The sequence below is a fragment of the Aythya ferina genome (assembly GCF_964211825.1).
Source record: "Aythya ferina genome assembly, chromosome: 12".
Lineage (NCBI taxonomy): Eukaryota > Metazoa > Chordata > Aves > Anseriformes > Anatidae > Aythya > Aythya ferina.
The window spans coordinates 7,147,786-7,168,188 of NC_140308.1; the positions used below are offsets into that span (position 1 = coordinate 7,147,786).

General features: G+C 35.5%; 1 long non-coding RNA gene across 1 annotated transcript in view; it reads left to right on the top strand.

Annotated features, from left to right (window-relative positions):
* The window catches only part of LOC311443317, a 38,277-nt gene extending 19,691 nt beyond the window's left edge, over nucleotides 1-18,586 (top strand). The window contains exon 3 of the long non-coding RNA XR_014697213.1: nucleotides 18,494-18,586. This is a non-coding gene — a long non-coding RNA (uncharacterized lncRNA). The remainder of the gene's footprint in view (nucleotides 1-18,493) is intronic.
* Nucleotides 18,587-20,403: the final 1,817 nt, after the last annotated feature.

Below are 20,403 nucleotides of genomic sequence, written 5' to 3' on the forward strand. Positions count from 1 at the left end.
ATAAAGGGTATTTAGAAAACAAACAAACAAGTGTTTTCTATTCCTACAGCAATGACACTGGGAATCAGGTCATTATATATGGGATGGGAGACCGCATAAAGAATTGTAGAGCTGAATTCCAAGTTTGGTGCCAATTGAATACTGGGCAAGATTCCAGATAGCATCAGTAATGTGGGAGAACTGCCGAAAGTTAAGGTATGCAGAACTGGAGGAAAGATAAAATTGCAGAATCCCAAGCTTTGCAGCTCAGTAGGTAGATTTGCTATCTGCAAAAGAACACTAATTTTGTTGAAGTCTGTGTATCAAAGAACATACATGAGAACTTCAGAAATAATTTTTTTTCTGCTTTTGAAGCTCAGAATGAGAAGAACTTTCCTTTCCTTTTATTTATTTATTTATTTGTTTATTTATTTATTTGTTTAATCAAACATTTTTTAGGCAGTAGAATTCCTAAAAGAATAACAAAACTCTTCTTGAGGGGGAAAACAAACAAACAAACAAACACAACAACAACAACAACAACAAAACCCACTAGGTCTCTGAGCAGAAACTCTCTGGAGGCAATGGAACCATTTGTTCTATATAATTCAGTTTGGCTGAGGATTCTTCTTAGAGTAACACTACCAGAAAAACTCCAATGAATTTGTAATAGGAAAGATCAATCAATAGGAGAGACCTTTTTCAGAATGTTCTCAAACAAACTGTAGAAGTATCTTCATTTCAATGGTAAAGTTCACCATCCTTTTGGGCACCTGCTCCAGAAAAGACTGGCAAACTTTGCTGAAAAGGAAACAACAGCAATCCAGTCTTCATCTTGCACATGTATTTGACTCTTAGAAACTGTATGGATCAACTGCTTCATTACTTGCAGATCACAGAGTGTTTTTGTTTTTTTTAACTATTTTTGAAGATTATGGATTTCCAACACTTTCTCCAGACTAGATGCTTTTCTACTGCTATGTAGAAATAAAAGCAGCTTTTGGAAAATTCCAAGAGTAGGAGAGACAGTTGCAATCCTTTTGTCTTCAATACTTCATAGCACAGGCCCTAGGATTCCCTGGAATTAATTGTTGCCTTTAGTCCCATAGCAGCTGTGTAATTAGAGCTTTTCTCTTAGATAACCTCTTAATTATTTTTGTTGTTCCTCTTTGAAGCCTGTCCTATTCTTCAGTGTACTTCTGCAGATACTAGAAACACACACAGTATTCCAGAGTGGTTTACTGAATTGACAGTACTGAGGCAATATGACCTGTTTCTTGCTATTTGATATTTTCTTGCTTATTACATCTAAGGATCATGTAAATCTCCTTGGTGCTTGCTGTTTCACTACAAACTCATGTTTTTTTAATTACCAGCTTTCTATGTTCGTAACAGAATCATTGCTTCCTAGGGTAGACAAGTTTCGTTTCCTTTAAGTATGGCCTAAATTCTTTGATACAAAACTACAGCTTTGCATTTGAAATACTTAATCCTCCATGCTTACCAGATCCAGATCCAATACTTTGTTTCAGGAACCTGTCTTCTTCATTGTTTTAATTCCATTAGTCTTCACATTAGTAATTATCTCTCCAGATATGCAGGTTATCTCAGTGGATACTATATAAAGAGGTATGTTAGTTAAATAGTTGGTAACTAGTGAGATCCACATTGTCTCTGTTTGTTGCACGAAAGTACTTAGGAAGTTTTTAGTTTTCCAGAGAATGTGCAAATACTGTTAAGATATCTGATATTGCTTACTTTTTAATTTCAACACATAAACTTAAAAGCAGTGAACAAAATGATCACTGCTGATAATATAGCTATTATTACTCACTGTTCAGTATTCAGAAGCCCCAAAGTAAGATGCTTTTCATACTAGCTTTAAGGAATTACCAGGCTTAGTAAAAAGCCTCTTTGTCATCATCTCTCAAGATGACTTTCATCAAGTTATGTGTCATCAAATGAATAGTTATAATAATGCACCCAGCTTGCTCAAGCAGGATCCATCAGGTACAAGGGATTTGTCCTATCAAATAGTGTTGTTTTATGCATTTTGACAGATAATACTGAGGTAATTTAAACACAAAGTTTCATCAAATAAACACAAATTGTTCTTGCCTTTCATTCTTTTTATTCTAATTTTAAGTTGAAGGATAACTTTATTACCTTGCAATTGGATCTGTCAAGTTAATACCTATATGCATTTTTTAAATGATAAATGTATGCGCTGCAGCTTTTGGCAAGAGGTTATTTCAATCCTTATCGTCTTTTCTGGGGCACCGGTTGAGCACACTGGTCTTTTCATGCATAATGAGTTTTATAGGTCCTTCACTGTATATATAGCAATTTTCCTTATGTGAGTTTGATATAAATTATGTTTCTTCTGTCCGTTTAGCATGTTTGCAATGATGGGCCTCATTAACATCATAACATATGTTGTATAGGATACGTAATCAGGAATACTGAAATATGTGAGAATCTAATTTAAGTCTCAGTGCTACAAGCCTGAGGAGTTTTCATTGACATTAATGGGAGTCATACATATGAAAGCATACATTGAGTTATAAAATTCATATTCCTTCGTTAGTGCTATCAGTAATTTTTAACAATTATTTTTAATTTCTATCAAACTTGACCACAATACATTAAATATTCTTAGCACAATAGAGTAATGGTTACAAAAATGGAAGCCTTTCTGAAAACAGCATGCTATTAAATCTTTCAAAGATTGAAAATCTTCCAAATGTGTCACTTACAGTGATATAACATGGCTGGTTGAAAGCTGGGTTTCTGGAGAAATGAGATTAGGCACACAAATGGTTGTGTCTTACGAAAATGTCAATACCTTGTAAAAAATGAAACCAATATTTCAGTCAAAAAGCAAAATCTAAACTGATTTGATATGACAGTAAAGAATCTCATGGAAATATGATGTAGGTGCTTGATACTCACATTGTCTTGCGTGAGCTAGACTGCACTGCACAGGTGGGTCAGCAGAACTAGAGAAGTCAGTAGTTCTAAATGCTAGCAGTGCTTTTTGAACTTTAAGGGGAAAAAAAAAAAAAAAAAAAAAAAAAAGATCATTTGAATAGATACCCAGAACTGATCTTTTAAAATAAAAAGCCATGGTTCTCTATGAGATACAAAATCAGACAGATTTATGAACAGCTGCGTAACAGCAACCATTTTTCCTTTGTAAACTCCTCCTACCCTGGAAGCACTGGTTCAGATTATGCACTTGGGTGTTTGTCAGCTAAAACTGCTCCCAGACAAAAGCAGATAGAAGATATAATCTTCATAGTGAAGTGAAAATCAGCATTCTTAGAAGGTCCTCAACCTCCAAACATAGGTGAATGTGGGAGACTAGATAACTCTTCCTTTAAGAGTTAATTTCAATGGTAAGAAACATAAAATCATAGAATCACATAATGGTTTGTGTTGGAAGGGACCTTAAGGACCATCTTATTCCAAGCTCCCTGCCAAGGACAGGGACACCTCCCACCAGACCAGGTTGCTCAATGTTGCATCCATCCTGGCTTTGAATGCTTCCAGGCATGGGGCATCCACAGCTTCTCTGTGCAACCTGTGCCAGTGCCTCACCACCTTCTAAGTAAAGGACTTCTTCTTAATGTCTAATTTAAATCTACCCTTTTTTAGCTTAAAGCCATTCCCCCTTGTCCTATCATTAAGCCCCCTGGCAGTCCCTCCCCAGCTTTCCAGCAGGCCCCTTTTGGGGAAAAAGTCGCTATATATTGGAAAGTCGCTATAAGGTCTCCCCAGAGCCTTCTCTTCTCCAAGCTGAACAACCTCAACTCCTTCAGCCCATTTTCACAGGAGAGAAATCTAGAAACATGGAAATACAGAAACATGGAATCTGGAAATGCGGAAATCATAGCATGAGAACGTGATTAGTTATAGTGCAGAAAGTAAAGGAGATATGATTTATATAAACAATTGAATTAAGAACAGTGAAATTCTTAAGTATTATATTTGGTTTACGTATTTAGTCTCTCAGGCTCTGACATCAGACCTCAACCTTGGGATAAATCAAGGTCTGAGTGTGTCTAAGAGCTGATATAAACAGCCTCAAGGTCTATTTTGTTATTTGGGGACTGTCAAAAATTAGAGGTCCTGTGCTCCCTAGGAGTCATTTAACCCCCCAGGCTGCATCTTTTTCTGCCTTCTGCAGTCAAAGTAGCTTGAGAGGAGCTGAAAACTGGCCTATTATATCTATATTTTTGTCTGTCCCACACTCCCAGGTGTATCAGCTTTTATTATTCAAAATTATTTGCCTTTGACATACTGCATTCTGAAAGTATATTTATAGAAATGTTATTAAAGAAGTGAATCTTTCATTGCTGAAAGTTTTCTATGATGCTGTTTCCCCTTAACAATATCATAGCAGAGTGTTGGAACAGACAGCTTTATAATAAGATAGAATGTAATTGATAATGCAGACTTACTTGATAGTGAAAAATGAGACTGTCACCAGCTTCATGGAAAATCATTTTGGTAGAACAACCTTGCAACTGAAAGAAACGAAATAACCCAAAACAGACAACTGGTGTCTATTAAAATTAGTTCACACACTGGTTTCCTATTCCATGTTGGTTTAACACTTATTTCTTGATTAGTCTATCTTTGATCTCATTTGTCATTATCAAAGCGTTGGACATATTAATGTTCCTCTGAAAGAGAAATAAACTGAAATAATCAATAAAGCAGACACTTCTTAGGGCAGAATTTGGTCAGTCATACTTCTTCTGAATAATACTTTACTCCATACCTGCTCCTGTTATTTTTGTGCATCTCTGATCACTTGGAGTCTGAAGGGTTTTGAAAAAATATTTTACTCTATTCTTATTAATTGATTAAGAAGGTGTTCAATGAGAAAAATTGTACAACCATCATCAAACACATGAAGGTTACTAATAAAAAAGAGAAGTGATATTGCTTGTAGTAGTATATGAAGGCTTTACACTCTGAGTACTAGTGTAAGTTAGAACTAAGTACATTGAGGGTAAGTAGATACAACATGTGCAGCAAAATAACCTGAAAACTGAAATTATATTTCAAAAGACATAGAGTCCCCTGCTATGTATGTTTCTGCACCATCAAAATTAATGCACTGAGGTCTTTATATCTATTTTGAGATGGACATGAGAAACAAATGAAGAATAAATAAGCTCCAGAGGAAATTCTGCATTACCGAAACCCCATCTATGCACATTATAAAATGGGCCTGAGAATTGAATGAAGAATAAATATGCTCGAGAGAAATTCCTGCATTAGCAAACCTAAATGATGTACTAAGCCTTTTCACCTCTAATTTTTGTGATTCTTTAATAGATCTGTAATTAAGCTGCTGATCCTTAAAATGTTTTTGATAAGATGTAGTACAGAATAATCATTAGTAAGCTAGCCTCTACTAAGGCTTTTTTGTCTTCTGTTAACACAGATGGTTCCCCAACTCCAGAGTCACACAGAGCAAAGGTGGTATATTGTTTGCTACCTATGGATTGGGCATCTATTAGGATCTGGAAAATGGGAGGTGTCCAGTTCCCCTTTCTTATGGCCGCTGCACCAAAACATGGGACCTCACACACTGCTAGATAAAAATTTGGAAATGATAAAAATTACCGTGTGTATACAAGCCTGCTGTCTCCCTTAATTTCAAAGAAGCTGTCCGATTGCTAACACACATGGAAATCACCCTTTCAGAATTCCTGTGAGTCTAAGGGTAGCTCCTCTAAAGTATATTGGAACCAGGGAAACAACAACACCAAATACAAAGTGAATATGAGAATGTGTACAAATTATCTTGCTTTTCTATGCATTCAGATGAGGCCTGGCATTCTGGATGTAATGGCATTCTGGTTTGAGCAAAGTTCAACCGACATGGGTTCATGAGGTTTCCAGCATAAACCTACATATTGTATGCTTAATAATTCCTTGATAATAACTATTGCTGACATGCTGACTGAAAACTCATTTTATTTCAGAATATAGTTAAATAGCTAAACAATTGACTGCAATAAAGACAAAGAATAAACTGTCTTCCTGATTTTAAACCAGCTTCATCTAATCTAAAATGAAGAAATTTTGCAGGATCTAGTCGGTCACGTAGACGATATCATTTGCTGTATTTTATAAGTGTCTTTGACAGAACGAAGACATTAACTTTATAAAAGGGCTGCTAGGCACACACAGTGGCAACTTTTCATAGTGTTTTTATTAATGACAAATGATTTCAAAGCTATCATGACCTGAAATAACATTATAATACAGCTACAATCTTTGTTACAGCGTGTCACTGAAAGTAGGCCAAATTAAGTCCTGTCTAGCTTTCTGTTCAAATGTGTGATTGTTTTTTAACAACTTTTTGGCTGGCTCAGCAAAGAACAGGGCAATGGTGACATAGAAAGGCTTAGCTGATTTTATTAGGGACAGATTTCTGGAAACTGGATGCCAACCTGGACTATCAGATACCTAAACCCAGCTCAGAACTTAGGTATCTTGCTTAGAACAAGCTTTTTTTTCTCTGGTGCCGACTCTTAAAGGCTTGGTGGAAGCTTTCAGGGTGGGTTTTTTAAGTGTCTTTAAGTAGTATTGGTGGTATTTTCAAAAATGTCTTGATGGCTAACTGCGGCAGGAGTTCAAGTTGAAGAAGAAAGTAAATGTTTAGTGAGACTTGAATGGAATTAGGAGACCACACCACAAACTTATGTTCCTATAAAGTTACACCCATCTGCTTCCAGCTGGTCCCATACCAACCAGCATGACACCTCTGGATATTTTTCCTGTACACTTTTCTAGAGACCTTTTTTTCAGAGGTATAGCTGTCTTATCTTGATGGCTAAAATATCTATACTTAGATCATGCTTCAGCTTCATCCATTCAAAGAACCAGGCATTTCCTTGCCTCTTTACCTTGAGAGTATGAATCTAGTAGACGTGTTCTGAGCACACCTAGCACACACCTGGAAGATCAGGTATCACACATAATCTCACCCCTTTTTACACACCAGATGTTTTATACAACAAATACTTCTTGTATCCCAAGAATCCTCAAACTGCCATATGTGGAAAGAGGAAGCAGAAAAAGTGGGGAACTTCTCACCTGTTTTACTAAAGTTGATCCACTCTATAAAAAGCACATCAAGGAATAAAAATAAAAATAAAAATAAAAATAAAAATAAACATAAACATAAACATAAAAATAAAAATAAAAATAAGGGCTAGCTTTTAGCAGCTAAAAAAATACACTTTTTCTGGTTACTGCTATGGAATCCAATTCTGTGATTTTCGTGTTGAAAAATTAGTGAATATGAGAATCAAAAATACGATTTTCCAAGATAGAAAATGTGTTTTCTGATCACTGTTGTCATTTAATAATCTGTGTTCAAGATACATATTTGGTTCCTCCTCTAATATTTTTTTATTCTAGTCAGATTAAGATAAACTGGGCTGCAGGGAGTTATGGACATGGCCTAAGACAATGCTTTGTCCACATATTTAAGGCTGTAAAATTCTCTCTTCCCAAACCTCCTTATGGCAGGATACAAAATTGAGAATTAACAACAAACCATTCATTTGGAATGAGAGGTCCTCTGGAGGCATAATGGTTATAAATGACATTATAAGACAGGAACATTTTTACTCATTTGCTGAGGTTGTGAAAAAATACAATTTACTTGACAGACATTTAAAAATATACCTTCTGTTGAACTGATTAATTATAGAAATTTTCTCAGATTTAATCACATCAGATCAAGACTCTGAATTGCTTGTACATTCACAAAATGAATAGTTTATCCCATCCAACACATTTGGGACTGATATTTTGCTACTCAGTCTTTGTAGCATCGAAGACTGGAAGAATTGTTTTATTATTTTCAGCCCTCCCCTTCAACTGTTTAAATTAGAAGCAGTCTTTGTTAGCTACACTCCTTAGTACTCTGAGTCTTCTGGCGGCTGAAAAAAAAATTGTAAATACCAAAGCAAAAGAAGGGAACAAAAACAGAGGAGAGGAATAATCAGCGCTTCTTCCAAAGTTGTATAGGCAACACTTTTGATAGCAGGGCAGGAGCATGATTTCTGTTGCTCTTCATGAGTTGCACTATATATACCTGCTGTATGACTATGACATATAATTCTGCTCTTCATAATATCTCATTAAGTGCACATGAAATGGGAATTTTATATTCCATTCAGACATTTTCTCTGGTTGGACAGCCTATCTGTTACAGTAGACCATGGAACATGAGAAAATTTGGCTTTCACTTAAGGGATGCTCTTTGCCTTAAAACTCCTTACAGAAAAGGGAAGTATCAAGTCCTAGTTTTACAAAATAAGCTGCTTAGTCAGGCTGACAAGCTGTAGCAGGTCTCAACTATATCATGCATAAGGGCAGGGTAGAGTGTCCTGTGTTCCTGATACTAGAAGAGCAATGTCAGCACACTCAGAACGGTTCTACACAGAGTCTAAGTGTGTCTGGTAGGCCTTATTAGCTCAGGCTCAGCACTTGCTCTCACAGCCCAGGACTGCTCTGCGGGGAAGTGTTTCTGCATTACTTTTCCTAGTGTATCTAGGTTAAGAGAGTTTATCAGCTCAGGCTTAGCATAACGTGAACATCAGTGTATTGCTTTAGGTTCTGAAATATTCCCATATACAAGGGGTAATGGCCACAAGATGGAGCACAGGAAGTTCTGCACTAACATGAGAAAGAACTTCGCGGTGAGGGTGACGGAGCACTGGAACAGGCTGCCTGGGGAGGTTGCAGAGTCTCCTTCTCTGGAGATATTCAAGGCCCACCTGGACACCTACCTGGGCAGCCTGCTCTTAGGAATCTGCTTTGGCAGGGGGGTTGGACCCGATGATCTTTCGAGGTCCCTTCCAACCCCTACAGTTCAGTGATTCTGTGATTCTGTGATATCTACAGTGTTGTCTCTATAACTAATTCTGCTTGGACCTGAGAATACTTGAGAGGACAATTCAGAGAAACATTTTACAGTCATGTCAAACCTAGAAGTAGAATAGGATCAGAACTTTTGAATCATCTGGGTTTCTCAGTCTCCGTTTATCATGGTTAATGGGGAGCTCACTACAGCTACTTAGTCTTTGTAATATCAAAGACTGGAGGAGATTTTTGCTATTAGCTCTTTTCACCAACTCTTTAAATAGGAAGCATCATTTGTCAGCTGCACAGACTCCTCAAACGTCCAGTGTTAAGTGAACAATCCATGCTATTAAATATCCTTAGTAAGTTATTTAAGTCCTCTTAACCTACTCAGCAGTTATTAAAGCATTTATTTTCTTCACTCCTTTCACCTATTCTTTTTAATTTTGTATTTTATTTTAAGTGTTTAATTATGTCTGCTAGGATTACCACTTTTGTCATAAGTTTTCACATACTGAAAAGATTATTAATATTCCATGGATACAGCATGTATGTACTCCTTGCTTGTGTTCATTTTTCTCACTGGTAATGGATAAAGTGGTCTTTTTAAACAACTCTGTTATATTTTAACATTAAAATAAATAAATTCTGTTCCCACTAAGGAAATTCTGACAAGATCTAAGCAGCTTATGCTTCCCCTGAAATATAACTATGTTTCAGGTAGATTAAACCTTGACAAAACGTTAAATCAAATTAAATTCTGTATGCTCAATTTTCTTTGGGGAACCAAAACTCAGTGAAGTGTAAAAGTCTAATTAATTATGTAGTATGCTAATAATTTTTAAATTAAGAACACTTGTGATTTAACTCTACCATGCCATGGATGTGTTTGCAATTGACTATGACAACAAGATTATGAAAGCTAAAAAAAATATTAGGAAAATAATAAACCAGCAACTAATACTAGTTCTGCTGTGGGAATTTATACAATAGTGAGAAGAGAAGAATGGTGAGTCTGGCTCAGACGAAAGGGCCATCTGTTGCTAAACTGATGCACAGTGAAGGAGTAAACAACTTTATTTTGTTGTTTTCACACGTATAAGCTCCCAGCCTCTGGCCAAGTTTAGAGAACTTCTGAGACAGAAATTTCATCTGGATGATCGTATTAATAGTTATATTTAAACATATTCTTACTTGTGTATCTAACTTTGAGCCCGTTTATGTTTTTGCATGTAGAACACCTTGTGGCACTGAGTTAGACAATTGGATTTTGCAATTTAGAAATTACGCCTAATCTGTTTATGGTGAAAGGACTGGTAAATAATTCTAATTAGTAAACTAGTAAATAATCCTAATTTCCTAATTTACTTTTTTTTTTTTTTTTTTTTTTTTTTTTTTTTTGTATTTCATATTCTTTACAAGGCATGTGAATACTGGCTTTCCTAGCCTCATCATATGGTAGCTGTTCCATATCTCATCACACTACTAATATTGTTCAGGTCTGTTGTATCATTTTTTGAGATATGAAAATTGCAAGTAGTAAAGAAGATGTGAATATGCTGCACGCACAATAATATAATAACTGTTCTCTACCCAAGGACCAGTTCCTTTATTAATTTTTCCCAACTGTTTATGTCTTTTTCATGGCTATTTTATGCAGAGCTACTCTTCAATATATATCTAGCTCTAGCCTGTATGTCTAGTTGTAAGAGATTAAGAGCATTTTGAAGTTTGCATAGATTGGGATCAAGTGGCTCCCTTGAACACAAGCACATCTTATTTAGGTGTTTCATTTCTGGTTACTTGAAAGATCACTGTGGAATGTGAAACATCTCTCTTATTTTATGTTTTCACTAAGGTGAGATCTGGTGTGTAGCTATGCCATGTATGAATGAATTCTAGGTGCAGATGATTCTTGACATTATATTGCTTCTTTTCCTTGTAAAACCCATTTTCCTGACCACATCACTACTCTCCCATGTACCTAGTCTGGTTGATGAGAACAGACAGTAGAACTTGGGTTTCTCACATTCCTTGTCCCCTCTGCTTGTTTTTCTTCAGGCTCAAAACCTGTTGGTTTACTTATAGATAGCAGTAGTTATATACTGTGTGCTTTCACTGAAAACCTTCCTAGAGTCAGAAACCCAATCTGAACAGATGCTATAATATGTTCTTGTGGCCATGAAAGGGCTAGTAACAATCTGTGCAATTTATAAACACTATGAGGCAAAAATAAGCTTTTCTGTTACCAGACAGATTTTGATACTGATCGAAGTAATCATGTTTAAATCTCACTGTAGCTGTGTAGTACTGAATCTCTCTGGAATGTGGTATCACATATTTCCATCTCATAGAAAGATGCCCAGAATCACAGTTTCATCCATAATAATAGTATGTGATAAAATATTCATTTCTGCTTGCCCATAGTAAAACATTAGGCACTTCCAGAAGATGAAGACTTTTCTTTGGATCTGATCTAGTAACTTTTGTTTGAGAGAGAATATAGCACAGTATATCAAATTGAACTCTCACATTTACCAGAGATACATAAAAATAGAAATGTGGGACACCCTGCACAATCTGAAGTGAACGTGCTGCAAGAGTAGCAAGCAAAAGCCCATTATAAGAAACCGAAACTATTTTTCAATATACTTGTGTCACATCATATAATATTTAACCAGAATCTCAAAAGTGAAGGAGGCTTTAATGTAGAATCATAAATCAGATTCTTGCACCTCATAGGGAAGCCTTGTAAAAATTCAATTGAACCACACAGTGGATAGTAACACATTACAGAATAGAAGAAATCAGCTTTGCCTTTTCTTTCCAAGGATGACGTTTTGAGAAGGTTCACAATATCATATTTGATAGGATGGAGAAGATAAAAGTCTGTAATTGCATCCTACATCTCTTAGTGACATAAACTATAAAAGAAGCCAATATAGAGTCTTATCTTCAACACTGATTTTTAACATGAAAAGTCAGACTTACAGACACGATCATGTTGTATTCTGAAGTACAAGTACAAGTGCCAGAACCTTATTCCAGGCAGTGAAGTTGTGTCCACTATGATATCTTTCTAAACTAAGAACTGCTGGTGCCATGTATGATTTTGTATTCTTTTGTAAATTCAAATGAGTTGCATATAGGTTAGAACAGTTATAAGTGAAATAATAAGATTATAATAGTAGCACTACCTACTCTGTATTGTATTTTTGCAAACGCTTTAGAAACAAAGCAAACGTTACTATTCCTACATTACAAAAAAAAAAAAAGAGACACAGAGAAGACAATAAACTGTCCTAACCATATCCAGGAGTATACAACAGCAGCTTCAGTGTCGCAGTGTATTCTCTATCAATTTTTGTAGCAAGACAGAAGGTGTCTGGATTGGCGCAGGGATAATAGACTCAATTCTGTAAAGCACTAAGTGACTTTGAGAGAGAACTGAACCATGCTTCGATCCTATTCTCATGGAATTAGATATAATCTCCTTTGGATAAGAGGAAGCTGAATTAAAAATATGTCAGAAAAGCCAAAAGGTAAAATTCTTAGTAGGGAGGAGCAGTCTTAGATGTTTTAAATATTGCAATTTATGAGAAGTGTATTGTTATAATATTGTTATAAAAGTGAAATTACTGTTGTTGTCTTTCTCTATATGACTATTATTTCTTACTCTGCCTGTATCTGGTAAAGGCTTCCAGCTTGTACATCAGGCTTCAGTCTACACTCTCTCACTTCATCTAACTCCCATTGGAGTACTGCATACAAAAGAGCTGAAAGATAACAGCAGTATATCACACTGTTTCAGAAGTACTTCTGCATCCATCACTTTGAGATTTCTTCTTTATATGAAGAAGATACTGCTATAAATTCTGCTGCAAGAAAATACATAAAGATAGACAGAAATGCAATGAAAAGCTCATCCTGAACTACTAGAGAGCTAAACTTTAAAGTAATAAAGATCAAAAGCTATCCACAAGAACACAATGACTAGTTGCACAGCAAGCAATTAGCAATGATAACGGATAGTAAATAGTTCAAGATAACAATGCTTAAAGTTGATATTTTTTCTTCCTGCAGTTTTTGAAAATGGATATATATTTTTTTCACATCACAATTAATACCAGGAAACAGCAAATTTCTTTAACAATCAAAAATTTTAGATATGCCTTTTTAAAAAAACAGTATTTTAAATAGTTCAGGATGATGACATTCCAATTAAAATCAAACAAACAAACAAACAAAAAAACACACTTCTTGAAACCAAGATAAACCCTGATTCTTTCTTCAAGAAACTAATTTTCTTCAAGAAAATGAGAAAACCATTTGAAAACCATACCAATATTTAGCTAAAACCAGTGTCAATCTAAAGTCAATATATAATTGTACACATTTTACAATTTACAATGGATAATGTAAAAATGAATGACACATCTCCTGCAGAAAATGGTGTCCAATGGTTAATGTATAGCAAAGATTATTTCAAAGAGCAAGATCTCCAGGATGGGAGGACCAATGAACAGCAGTTTTTATGTAGGATTCTGCAAGAAAATGTAGCTAAGGCAGGCTGGTCACTGTGACAAAATTTAACGTCTACTAAGATCTGTGGGGTAGTTTCAGAACAACTGAGCACTTCATACTACCAGAGATATGCAGATCCATATCACAAACTTAAAATGTAATGGGGTAACATTCTTATTTACCAAAGCGACTGCTCCTAACTACTGTAGTTGAAGCTATTTTATATACTTCATTAGATTTTTTTCCTGATTCATGAATTATCTGACAGAATATTAATTTTTAACTTTCTTATGGGATCCATAGAAAATCCTGGTCTGTTTCTTCATGCACAAACATTTGCTTTAACTGGTTTATTTGGATTTATCTAAACACTTTCAGAATGAAGTGATTTGCTGGCCTGAATGTTAGTGTTGTATATACTTGAAGCAGAAAATCTGCATTTAGTTCAGCAGTATCAATATGTAGGTACTGAAGCAGAAGGTAGAAGCAGCATGGGCACCCGTGGAGAATAGAGCACTTTTGCAAACAGTGTCACATTTTTTTGAAAAATACATCTGTTTTGCTCAATTGACACTCCATGATACTGCAATTATGAGCCATATGTGAGCGTGGTAATTTGGGAAGATAAATTAACATTTTAAAATCAAGACTTGGTGATGTTTATATCATTTTGAGACAGCTTCCATAAAGATGAAAGGGAATTCCCTTCCTTTTAGGATGGGATCTGTCCTAACTGTCATTAGATACTTTAAAAGAACTGTACAGTGTCTGTTGCTTCAACATAAATCCCCAGAAGGAGTCCTGGCAAATTCAGAGTTCTTGTTCATAGCATGGCTTCTGAGCTGGGTTTGATCATTCTTCTACGGCTATTGTAGCCACAGGTTAGGCACCCTCCTTACTTCTTTTTAAACGTTAAGGTACAGTCTTAGCCCCACATGCCAACAGGACGCCTACTGCAAAGTCAAGTTGGACCTGACAAGTCAAATATCAAATGTTTGGAATAAATCGCATCATTAATTTATTTACTTATGTTGCTTCAATAAATATTGCATTTCTATATTAGGAATTTATTAATTCTTTAATAAAATGATGAAATGATCCAAAAGTAGGCTGCAATCAAAATTGTAATATGAAAATATGTAATATGTAATAAGAAAAGTGGAAAAAAGAAAATTTACTGGTGGTACATTGTAGTCAAAACAAGTAGTTTAAATTTCAGACAAGTGGCAGATAATTGAGAGTATTTGCATGTGTGGATAGATGTTCAAAACTAAACTTTTGAACTCTCAAACAGAAGTCTGGTGCTTGCTAGGTGCAACCAATATGGGCTGGTTGTAAATTTTGGTAACAGCTAAACAAACAGACTAAACAAAAGTGGCAAGTTCCAAATCTTCCAGCTAATGAAGAAACATAACAAAGAACCACCAATTTGGAGGCTGAGCATGCATTGTGCGTCTGCACATAGACTATTGAAATTGGGCAAAACAAGTTCTCAAGAGCTGGTGACTGAATAAAGGATTCGTGAAGAAAAGAAATCGTCTTAGAAGTTTAAGATCTTGTATGAAGGAAAGATCATGGAGATCGGAGATCTGCATGGATGCAGAGAGTAATGTCAAGGGATGCCAGTGGACTTTGTCCACAACACCTGAGACAGGCAACTCTGAGTAGCTGCACAGCAAAGATTGATGTGACTTTCTGCCTGATCTTGCTGAACTGGCAGTGGCCTCCCTGCTGGGAAGGAAAATTAAGATGTCATGAACGTAATGCTGGGGAGGGAATAGGAAGGGTGTGTGGGATAACCGGGTAGGCCAAAAGCTCTTAGTTATGTTGCTTCTTAAGTAAACCCTGGTATCCAGATCCACTACAGGATATCTTTTACTGTGTGTTTCACACATGACATGGTAACAGGTAACTGAGAAGGACAAGTTAATACTCTAAATACTCATTCCTTCCTGCATAAAAAAACAATTGTCATAACTTTCATGGTGCACTGAAAGTGCTTTGAGACAGGGATGATACAGAAAGTTTGTCAAAAGCTTTCATGATTATATTTAAGAAAATAACGATAACTTTTCATGAAACAGGATGGTTTTATCCAGCTCTACAACAGCCTCAACTGGGTCTAAACAACACAGGATGCAAAGTAATCCACGTAAGGACAGCAATGTTCCATACAGTGTATAGAAGCTGAGCAGGTGTTTGAGTAGAGCTAGGAATGTAGCTATCCATCTTTGGTTGCTTTTTTATAACTCAATCTCTGTTTCAACTTTTGTAGTTTAAGCCAGGGTAAGTATGTGTTCATTTCAAGATAAATTAAATACATATTCAAAAACATTTATTATGGGTAAAGGAATTAGAATACAAATTTGTTAAGAATACTGGTTCCTTGTCAGCCACAAACTATACCGTATTAGAGCACCATATAGTTTATTTTTACATGGTGATTGCTGCCTACATTAGTTTGATCTGTGAGATAGAAGTGATAGAAGTAGGTGTCCCATGGGGCATGAATGGCATAGTCTTTGTCTATATGGAGGAGTGCTAATATGGGTCTGATGGGAATGGGGCCTTGTATATCATCACATGTTGTACTGTGAAAAAACTAAGGATTCAATTAAGAAAGCTTTGTTACTTTGCAAATAACCTTGCACTTTTGAATTCTAAATACAGAATAAATCAGGTGTTCCAATCCTGTTACCATACATGTAGAAGAAAAATAATATACTCTGTGATATAGGTCATCAGCATAGATATTTTTATCCAAGGTTGCATTTTAATTTAAATCCTGTTATTGTATTTAGTGTGGATCTTTCTCACAATAACAAGAAAATAAGTATGCATTATAAAGCAGTCAGAAAGAACATTTAAATTATCCTTAAAATATGTGGGGGATAAAACCATCATTACAGAAAAATGAGAGCAAATACAAACCTACAATTTATCATCAGTCATTTATAAGGATGTCATTATTCATTTTCAAAGAATTGATTGGAGATAATGCCAAAATATCATACAAATCATAGCAGCATCACAGGTTAAATTTACTTAATCAAACATTGTTAAAATGATGAAAAACATCTTAATCCAGGACTGTCTTTGCTACCTTTTCCAACACATTTTTCCAAGCTGGAGCTATCCTCTTGTGAGAGGGTCTTCAGAAAATTATTTCCCACTATAGTTTTCTGTCGCCTGTATAGGCAACATGTTCTGGATGTGACCAGAAGTCAGCTTGCATTCCATCCATTCCCTCACTGAAATACCATCCTCAAGTGCTATATGAATAGCATAATTTAAGCTGAAAGCATTTACAGCTGAGATTTCCTGAGGTTTAGGAATTCACAACCTGCAGCTCAAGAGCACTTGCTGCCTAATCTCTAGATGAAGCTGGAAGCCAAAGGGTCATCTTTCCCTCACAGTAACATAAGTAAGTAAAAGTAGCTGCTTTCTGAAGGAAGGCAAAGCGGAAGGACACGAAAGAGCCTTTCATTTGGAGCTCATTTGAAGGAGGATAATCTAATTTCCACTTTGACAAACGGATCCTGGAAATGATGTGGAAAAGAAAATGGAAAAGTTACACCTTTAAAATCAATATTAATTAATTGGGATAGTATCTAGCTAGCTGTTCGATTTTGTCTGCATAAAAAAGTAACATCACAACAAATATATGAGAACACCAGCACTAGAGTCTAAAAAATGTTTCATTATTCCATTTGCTCTCTTTCAGATCATATTAGCCAGTAAATACATTCCTACCAGGTGACTATTCACAGTAGAGTAGGAGATTTTTCTTTCTGCTACTCCCCAAAGAGATTATTTGCTGCAATAATAACCTAATAGTTGTTTTACCTTTTGCAGACATGGGTTAAAACTTCAAGGGACAAGTGGAAGCTGGCTCCCAGCTGGACATTTCATTTTGATTGGGCTTAGGCCAAATGGGTTAATCTTGTAGTGATAATCAGAAAATACCTTTTGTTTTGTCCATGTTCTAGAGAGCCAACTGGCAGTCCTTCACACATTGAAATTTCAGTGGACTACTGGCAATTGTTTCTCACTTACCCTTCAAAGGAGTGACAGTGTCTTACAGTGTCTTAGTTTATTTATTGCGTAATGAACAATATTGACAGGTATATTTGCAAATTCTTAAGCGCTGTGGAATCCCACTGACAAAACCTGTAGTTTACCATTTCAGTTTGAAAGACCTTATACAAGATAGTGATTTTATACCTACCAGCCTTAAGATGTAGAATAAGCAATCCAGTTATCTTTGTCATCTCCTTTAAAAAGTCAACATTTACCAGTAACAAGTGAACAGTGACCCTAATCATTCAGACTTCAATCACCACTTCACAAAGGATGATGAATTTTACCTAAATAATCAATAATTGCTTTTCAAATATTTTGATACTGAGTTCAGGAAAAGGATTCAGTGTTTCATGGCTATGGTACACAGTAAATATGAATTTGTTCACATGCTTCATATGGAAAAAATCAGTAATTTACCAACTCTTTTGTTACAAAGTCAAGATATTTGGAGCATCTTTTGACTGTTGAAATATAATAGCATATGTCTGTTCATGTCAGTTCTTCAAGTATGACTATAAATATAAAAGAAAGAAATGTAAATGTTTATCAGCATGAACTTGATGTTCAGTCTGTACACACATCAAATACGAGATTTTTCTTTGTCATGTTGTTATGCATGTAAACTCCTTAATTGTGCAGTGGTCTGTGGCATGAACTGGACTGTAGAATTGTGGGTTGTTTCTCGTGGTTGTTTTTTGTTTGTTTGTTTGTTTGTTTGTTTGTTTTTGTTTTTGTTTTTTTCACCTCATAGGTGAATACCATTTCATGCAGGCAGTGTTCTGTTGGAAGATAAAGAAAGCAAGTAATATATTTGTCTATTCCCTCACCTATCAAGGTTTCCAATACAGGTTTATTAATATTTCATTGTTTCTTTAGCAGAATTCTTTCCACACTTCTGTGTTCTGTCTTATTTACAACTAAGGAACATGGGCTCTTTCATGTTATTCATTAACAGACATTTATTTGACAAATGCTGTTTTTTGTTTGTTTGTTTGTTTGTTTTTTTCAGGCAGAACTTCAGTGCTGCAAAGACTAATCTGGCTACTTGGTTGAAGGGCCTTAATGCAACAGGAGGAATACTTGAAAGAGTCTTCAATCTGCATCCAAGGCAAGTTTTTTAAATCAGAATCACGGTCTACTGAATGTATGCGTTATCTGGATGAAAAGAAGTGACCCTGGTCACAGGGATCTGTTGGTTTAATTATTCAGAGCAGTAGTAAATGCACTATAGGATATCCAAGATGATGTTCAAATAACAAGTGAATTACATAGTATGTATCTTATAGCAACTGAAGGAGCTAATTACTTCTGCAATATGACAATAATGACTTATGTTTGTTTTGTCATTGGCACTGAAAACTCTAAGTATAGCTGGCAGATCTTCACCACACACAAGTTTTGCAATGGAACTACTTCAAGAAAAAAAAAAACAACTTAGAAAGCCCTCAAGAACCAAGTTTTAAATATTGGTTGGTGGGCATCAGTTGACATTTTTCATCATAGTTACATGCTATTTGCATTGCCTAGCTTTTTTGTTTTGTTTTGTTTTGTTTTACTGGCAACCAATACTTTTAATGGATGTTAACTTCTGTCATAAGGCAATGGTACAAGCCATGAGAATTGCAGAACTGATACATATGATTTTAATTTAATGACTTTTGTATATCAGTTTACATCAGTTTTGTATATGCATTTGGTTACTCTATTAATACCTAAAATAGTAATGTTTTAATGTTGGTGAAGAACATTGTATGCTTTTAAGCAAATCATACCTTCCTTCTGATACAGAGGGATACTCTTGACTCAGTTCTCAGCTCATCCCAATAGTGACCAGAAATAAAAGCTAACCCTAAACAAGCTTACTAATACGTTATAACTCAAAGGGCTGTGAGCTGAATACTCAGGTCAGACATGCAGACAAGCAGTGTGTGTGCTGCAGTGGGAAGCAAATGCCTTCTAGCAAATATTTTCCTAAGTAATCCAGTGATAATTCCATACACATGAGTCTTACTTAATCAAAACAAAACCCCCAACAACTCTGAACTATGTATTTCATAATCAACCAGCAGAACTCTACTGTATGTGTTCATCTTGTCTAAATGCTAAACTAAACGCAAAACTTCTGTTCTCTGACTTCCAGGAGCTAGGCTGAGCAGTGGGGGTTTCAATTAAAAACCACAGGAAAGGAAAGGAATATGTCAATAAAACCACAGACTTGTAAGTACTGCATACTAGTTTGCAAACAAACACAGCAAGCGTTCTCCGAGTATGAGTCTATTACTGTAAATTTAGACTGAATGCATGATGTTGAAGGTGACTGTCCCAGCATGATCTTCCTTCATTTCATGTATAGTGAAATGCTCTCTAGCTTTATGTTCAATAGCTTGATATAGTCAGTCTGCGATGAGACTATTACTAAAGGATGAAAATGCCATGAGGAGGAGAATGGCTTCAGCCAAATTATCAGTGTTTTGTTCTATTTCAAAAGAACATGAGAACTGTAGAGGAGAGAATAGAAAACAAAAAAGAGAAAGTTGTGGACTGATTCTAAGGCAATATCCTGTATGAGATTTGAAATGTAGACTCACTTGAATAGAAATGTAAATGCCATGATTTGCATTATAAAGCTTTGCTAAATAATAACTGTCACTAGAGCAGATTATGTTGATAATTAATTAGTTACAGACTGGGTACAGTCACTTTTGAAAGGGTTTCATTAGGGATCACATGTTCTATAGTGAAGAAATCTTGAGTAAGAGTAGCAAAGGTGAAAAAAATTATACACAATTTAAAATTCATAGAAAAATGTATACTCTAATGCATTTTTTAAAATACAGTGCACCCTGTGGTGCTTTTATTACTTTCATATTAAAGAGAAGAACCACTAAGAGAAAAACAATGTAGTTTACCTAATTAAGT